The following is a 7,632-nucleotide window of genomic DNA, read 5'->3' as shown; positions in this document are numbered from 1 at the left end:
CAGCACAAGGTATGCTTGCAATTGCTGCAGTACTTCTTCCTCTGGCTGCTCTGCTTTTTGTGCTGCAAGAGCATCCTTTAGCATCAAGGAATGGTTGCAAAGTGCCTAATCGAAGCAGAGATTAAAGGGCAGAGATGATACCCAGGCTGCAGGGCTGGGGTTTCCGAATCTTGGGTCTTGACACTTCAAGGACACGGAGTGAATTGCAGCTCCCTTCTACCTGCTGCTTACCTGGGCCTCACCTCAGTAGCAATGTGGGAAGCAGATGGGGCGTGTGCAGAAAGCCTGAAAACTTCTCAATGTTGTTGTTCACATGTAACTAAAGCTTTTTATACTTCAAAGGCTATAAAGATCTAATCCAACTCCAGAATTTAAAGCAGAAAGATATATTGTGTTGTACCTTCAGATTTACAGTAACCAGTAATTTCCTCAGTGGATCTACTCAATTCAGAAACAGTGTTCAGATGTTTGGCAGCAGAGTTTGGTCCCATTCCTTGACTGCTATACACCTGTCTAATTCCAGCATCCACATTGTTTCAAATTTCTTTGGAATGCTATGATATGGGACTATGATTAACATATTTTAGGCAATTTGTGAGTTTAATTGAGCTAGTTAGAAAATACAAAACTAGAAACTAATACTTTTATATCTGCTCATATGTATGTAGATAACACACATTTCTGGAGGCTAAATTAATTCATAATGAAAAATTGCTCTTTGGTATGAAAAATTCAAGCTTGAAATGAGACCTAAGTGAATTGGAGATTAGGTAATCATCTGCATACTCACAGTTTTCTATTAACTTTCATTCCCAGTAGTAGTCGGTATTCTGTATTGCATTTGTGTTGCTGTTTCAAACAACTCTTACAAAAGCCAAAATACCACATGAAGGAGCAAAACACCTTTAAGGATGGCTGATTCTAACATAGCCAATGCAAGCAATAAGACATACTGTGATCCAGGCAGCAAATAAATGTATGCATTTATCAATGGCCATTAGTTGAGGAAGGCAGGGAGTGACACTTTTATTTTGAAGGCATGGGATAGTTTTTATGGGGAATTTTGGATGGATAATTAACAAAGGAAAGAATCCATCAAAATTACTTCAGAACTGCAAGCAGTTGGTGATTTGAAGTGGCAAAATACTTGCTTGGGGAAAAGATACTAATTATCTTATGAAAAATATAATGAACTATAATGAAAAAAAACCCCCCACAATGAAGGATAATTATAACCACATTAGAAATTAGTACAAAGTTTTAAACTGTGCTTTTATGTTTTGTGTAAATCATTTGCTTTTATGCAGATAAAGATTGAAAAGCCGCTGCCAGCCTTACAAGAACTCATTCACTCCATCAGCTCATCCATTGAGGATGACCCTTTGTGTTTGGGTGATCCTTCATTGGTCGTTGAGAGCTAAAAGTGAGTGACAAAGTTCATTGGTTAACTTGGTGGGACCTTGTCTGTGCTAACACCTTGAGTGATTGCCTGGCAGCTGGGAGGATGCGGAAATGAGCGGAAGGTGGTGGTGGCTGGAGAAGACACGTGGGCTGAGGTGGAATCAGCAAGCAAATGGTTTTGAGAAATACGTCCCTCTGAAAATGATCACACTTTGGGTATGCAAAATACGGCTGTAGATCTCAACAAGAACAACAAAATAGTTGTTCCTCCAGTGTTTTATTACTTCAGTGTTGTGAGTTCGTCTTCTTTTTTTTATTTTAACTGACAGTCTAGCAGAAGCTATTAGTAAATTTTCTTTCTTAAAAATAAATAGCATAATGAAAACAGAATTTATGAAGGAATTTATGAATTCCTCAGCTATTTAGAGTTGCTTTAATCTTTTTGAATTACTAGTGGGCTTTCTATTTTTTCTTGGATCTGTATTTATGAGTAGCTGGTTATTCACTGATGATTCAGAAGCTAAAATTTCACTGGCTCCTGGATAGCAATATTGAGCAGTCAGATCTCCTCCAGCTGTTATAATCCACGTTACTCACAGAACCATGCAATCACAGGGGTTGAAAGTGACCTTAAGAGGACCATCAAGTCCAACCCCACTAAAGCAGTTATCCTACATTGGGTCACAAAGGAGAGTGTCCAGGCAGGTTGTATATCTCCATAGGAGACTCCATGTCCTCTCCAGGGAACCTGTTCCAGTGCTTCATCACTCTTACCATAAAGAAGTTCTTCCACACATTAGCATAGAAATTCCTATGTTCAAGTTTCAGGCCATTACTCCTTGTCCCACTATTGTTTACTCTGTAGCTGAAGTGGAAGATCTCACAGGTGTTATGTTGCCTGCAACACATCTTGAGGACTATAGTTTTAATGCCCGTAGACATCCCGATATCATCATTTTCAGCTTATGTTTGATGCCTGCCTTGCTGTCTGCTTCTTTCAGAGAAACAGCTGTGATTGCTGTGGGGAAGGATGTGTTTTATGTATTGCTATGGATAATGTGTTGCAAAGATCAAGCTTCTCTGAGGCTGTGGCTGCCTTGACATGCAGTGATGGCTCAGGTAAATACCTGAACAATTACATCTGCTCATTTAGCAGTAACAGTTTTGACAAATTATAGATTATCACAGAATAGAAAGACATGACATTACCTAATTTAAAAGCACAGAAGAACTCAGTGCCTTTAAAAAAAGCAATTCAGTTATGTATATATGTAAACAGAAAGCCTTTTTTTCACTGACTATGTGCTTGTAAAAGAAGGCCATTTTCAGTTCCCAGACAGGTAAGGGGCTTTACATTTATATAATCAACTTTCCATTTACATTCATCTGAAGATGTAATCCAAGTACCAGAAATGCTTTCAAAGATGCAGCCTCTCAGGGGAACGTAACCCTTTTCATACAATTGAAAGTATCATCAAAGCTGTTGATTCACAATGCTTTCAAACAATCCATTAGGATAATACAGTAATTTCATATATCACTTTTTTGGCCAGATGATTTGTGTTTACAGCTATCAGAAGTTGATTTTTTTTTTCAGTGCATGTATACCGCATGGATGGTGTTGGAAGTGAGAATGATGGTATTTGTGAAACTGAGGGAGGAAGACACTTCTTGTTGTTGCTATGAGGGCTAGAGTTTGTGCAGCAGTCACTTGTTCTGTTCCCAGCTCTGCCATCTCCTCCATCCTGTGGCCCCCTCTCCACTCTCCTCACCTCTCACCCCTCACCCCGAAAAACAAAAACAAAAACAAAATCCAAAAAAACTCCTCAGGTGTGTGAGTTGAGTGTCCTACCAGCGGTATCTCAAAGGACACAGATGATAGGAAAAGAAGGAAAAAGTCTTTGAAGCAGGACAGCCCTTTGCGGAGATGGGAAAGGATGGGAAAGGGGCTGAAGGAGGACCTGGGACATGAGAGGGCTCAGGAACAACACTTGCAAGTGCAAGGCAAGGATCCAGTGCTTCCTGTCCACAGTCACTGCTCCAAGCCCCTCAGCTCATGCATGTCATCAGCAGGCATCTGCAGAGAACAGCGTGATGTATTCTAATATAAGACCTACCTGTATTTGTTCTATTATCAGTTTTTTAAGACAACATGGATATGAATTCTGAGACTCGACCTTCTAAATAGTTGTGAGAGAATCTTCCCTTGCTAGTCCGCTCCCTGAGGCAAAATCTACTGCAAAAATTGCATGGCTGTGTAGCAAAACATGAGTGTGTTATCTGTTTGTTTTGTGTATGTGATTGTCATGGATACTGAGACACTGCATGAAGTCTGTGCTCTTCTGTACTGCCGATCAAAGCATGAAGTGTGCCTGATCACACTGCTACAGTAAGTAGATTGTTGCAGTGTTTGCTTAGGAATAGTTCTGAAAGGAGCTTTAAGATTTCAAAAAATGATGTGTCTTAAGCCCAACAGACTGCCCTTTCAAAAAATGCTGCATCTGCACCAAAGAGTGAGATTCTGCCAGAGTAAAGCTATTATATGGCACAGGATTTAAAACCTGGAGCAGTGGTGGAAGACATTCCTAACACAGTGAGATCAAAGAAGTGTCAGAGCTTTGTGGAGAAATATCCCTTTTGGTTTTGTGAGCATTGAGGCTGGAGGAACACACGAGAAGGCTGCATGGCCTCATCCCTAACTGTCCAGATCCATCAGCACCTCCTTCTGTTTGTCACAGAGCCATGGAGCCATTAGTTTGGAAAAGACTTAAAATCAAGTCCAGCCATCAGTATAAACACCACAAAATCCACCACAAAATGATGGCCCTTACTGCCGCTTTCACATCTCTTAAGTCCTGTAGGGGTGGCAACTCCACCGCATCCCTGGGCAGCCTGTTCCAATGCCTAAATACACTTTGAAGAAATATTCCATCCTAAGCATCCCCTGGCACAGCTTGAGGCTGTTTCCTCATGTTCTGTTACCTATCACCTGAGAATGGAGACCAACATCCACTTCTCTACAATCTCCTTAGAGAGTGTTAACTTTGTAAGGAGGTAATATCACAATGGCCATATGTGTCTGTTGCAGGTCGTGGCCGAATCATTGTGCTTCCCCACCAGCTCTTGTGCATTACTTCAGAAGCAGCATTTCACCAAATGGAGGTGCTCCAGGATCAGTAAGCCATACGGAGCTAATCTCTTGGTTCTCTCTTCCTCAGTTTACACTGGCTCTGCCAGCTGGCTCCCAAAGCACGTGCTGCCCTCCTGGCTATCTGGTAGCAGTTTCAATAGCCTCTATGCAGTAAAAGCAGCCAGGCTGAGGTTGTGCTGCCTCTTGTGCTGGCTAGCACTGATTTAGAGTATGGCAAACAGCTCTCTGAGGAAAAAATAAACAGCAGTGATTGCCAGGAGACATGTTACAGGAATTTACTGGTTAAATTCCTACTCTCAAACTATGACAGTTGTTTTACAAGTTATCAGTATAAAAACTCATTTCTGAGCTCACTGTGTAGCTTGGTAATACCTACACAGTGAGACAAAGCAAGGGGTATTGACCTGGAATACCTAGGGGCATGTGATGTTAGAAGAAACCTTGTAAAAGCTGGTTATATGCTATCGACATGGTGCAGTGTGAATATTTATTTTAAAACCAATATCCAACAGGCTTTGCTTCTTTTCAGTTCTTGCTGCTCTACTCTTCTATCAATTGGCAATATATTGCATTTCTCTTCCTCAAGCTGAGTCTGCTGTGCTCCTGGTGGTAGCTGGTGGTGCGGCTGGGTGCACACCTGGCAGCTGCCCGTGGCCAACCAGCACCACTGGAGGTTCTTAAGGCATCTGTACAAAGTTCTTGTAAGTAAATGAGATGCTACAAATCCGAGAATGCCTGGGCTATGCCACACTGAGAAGAAAGATTTAAACAAAGAATAATGCTTACCCTTGAAGAGAATATGTGGAATGAGATGTGTGTACAGTTCTGTGGATGCATCACGTGAACATTATGTGATGTACAGTCACTGCTTGGTCTAATCACTGCCATGTGTACCCTTCTAATAAAACAGATCACTATGTGATTAGCTATGGTGTAGTAATTTGTAAGAGCAAAACTTTGTTTCCTGCCTAAAGGGAACTGGGAAGAGCTATAAACATGAAATATCAGTGCTACCTGTGGAATTCAACTGCTGTTTTGCAATATCTGTTATGATTAACAGCATGCCATGCAGCGTGTTTCTTAGTATGGATGCTTTGGGAATACAAGGCATAATGCTTAGTTGTCTTTAAAAACTGAACTATATGCTCTAGCTTTCATTTTGTTTCTTTCTAAACATCACTGGGACATCACAACTGCTACATCCTTCATGACCCAGAGGATGTGGTGGTAGGGACTGTGAAACATCCATCCCATGTGGAAGAGGGGAGAAGAAAGGAGGAGATTGACTTTTTAGCAGGGTCTGTTGTGGCAGGGCAAGGGGAAATGGTTTCAAACTAAAACAGGGGAGATTTAGATTGGTTAGAAGTTTTTTATGATAAGGGAAGTGAAGCACTGGCACGGGTTGCCCAGGGAGGTGGTGGATACCCTATTCCTGTAGACAATCAAGGTCAGGCTGGAGGGGGATCTGAACAACCTGATGTAGCTGTAGGTGTCCCTGCTCATTACAGGGGGTTGGACTACATGGCTTTTAAGGGACCCTTCCTGCTCAAAGGATTCTGTGACTCTATGATCACCACTGCTCAGATAAGTAGGCGTCTCCACTGTCATTGCAAGGAAGTGTGAGCCTCCCTGACATCTTTAACACATTCTAGAGGTGTTAGAAATGAGTGTCTGTTCCATCTCTCTGTCATGGGCAGCCAGCAAGTCTCTTGGAAATTACCTTTGGTGGGATGTGCTCAGATTTTCCTTTCCTTTGAACTGTTCTTCTATCTTGCCCTTGTGGCAGGACAGTGCGTGTTACTGCTGCCTCTTCTCAGGCACCTACAGATCTGAGATCAAAGCATTTCCAAGTTGGGATTTTTCAGCCTCAGGGTAACAGGAAAGGTGTCCAATATCAACTATTCAAATCTTTATATAAAAAAAGTACTGTTTTTAATGAAGTTGGACAACAAGCCCCCAGATAGACAGGTTATTTTATTTTATTTTTTTAGCAATTCTCAGACCCTGTGCTGATCCAAAGATGTGTTACGTATCTTGGAGCACATCTGCCCTGCAGGCTGCAGTGGGATGAGCTGGCCTGCTGCTGCTCCCTGCTGCTCCCCTGCTATCTGCCATCCCCACTGCTGCCTTTGGGCAGCACAGCAGAGCAGGATCAAGTTTGAGCAATGGAGCTCATCGTTAGAGACACAGCCTTTGCCATAAACTGGTGTTTCTTCTGCTCTCTCTGCGGTGCTCTGCCTGGATGGCATGTCACCAAAATCCAGGGGTGCCCCAGAGCTTGGGGATGGCGTGCTGCTGAGGAGTGCACCTGAGCAAAGCTGTGATGGTGTTCTCTTTGCCAACGTATGGGACCGACAGTTCCTTTTTTGTGGCTTTGGAACAAAGGCCTTATAAAGCATTTGATGTGCAATGTGCTTCAGAAGAATTTGGAAGTAGCCGTATGAACAATTTATAGGGGTTGGCATGTTCCAGTGAAATATTTATAGAGGTACTATATTCCAGTGAGTTATGTTGCTGGTTCCTGCAACTCGAATGATAAAAATGTCCTTTATAATCTACAGAAAAGAGACTCATCGGTGCTGTGGATATAAGATTTCCAACCAATACTGCCATCGTCTCTCTGGAGCACAGGAAATTGGAAAACACCTTTCCTACAATAAATCCCCTGTATGATCGAGGTGGTGGCACAGTTCACCTGCCACCAGTCGGGTAGGTGTTGTTTGTGCCAGTGAGGAGATGGGTCAGTGCTGCAGGTCTGGCCAAAGCACTGGCAGTGGCTGGTGTAGGAACAAAGCAAAGCCAACAGCAAATTGCTTCACATTCCTCTGTGCTGGGAGATAGGAAGTGCAAAGCCTGTAACGCCTGCTTGGAGGCAGGAACAGTATTTCATGCGTTACAGAGGGAACCCTCTCATTCTCTTGGCGTACAGATAGATGCTGGTGCAGAAAAAAGATGCAAACAAATGAGAAAGAGCAGGAAACTGCTGATTACAGTGGCAATTTTTTCTTTTCACTGCAGAATGAGACTCCAAGGGATCCAAGACAAAAAGTCTTGAAATGAAGTCTTCCTTGACCATGGAG

Source organism: Tetrao urogallus, assembly GCF_951394365.1.
Source record: "Tetrao urogallus genome assembly, chromosome: 7".
Lineage (NCBI taxonomy): Eukaryota > Metazoa > Chordata > Aves > Galliformes > Phasianidae > Tetrao > Tetrao urogallus.
Note: the sequence above shows the minus strand (reverse complement) of the source record.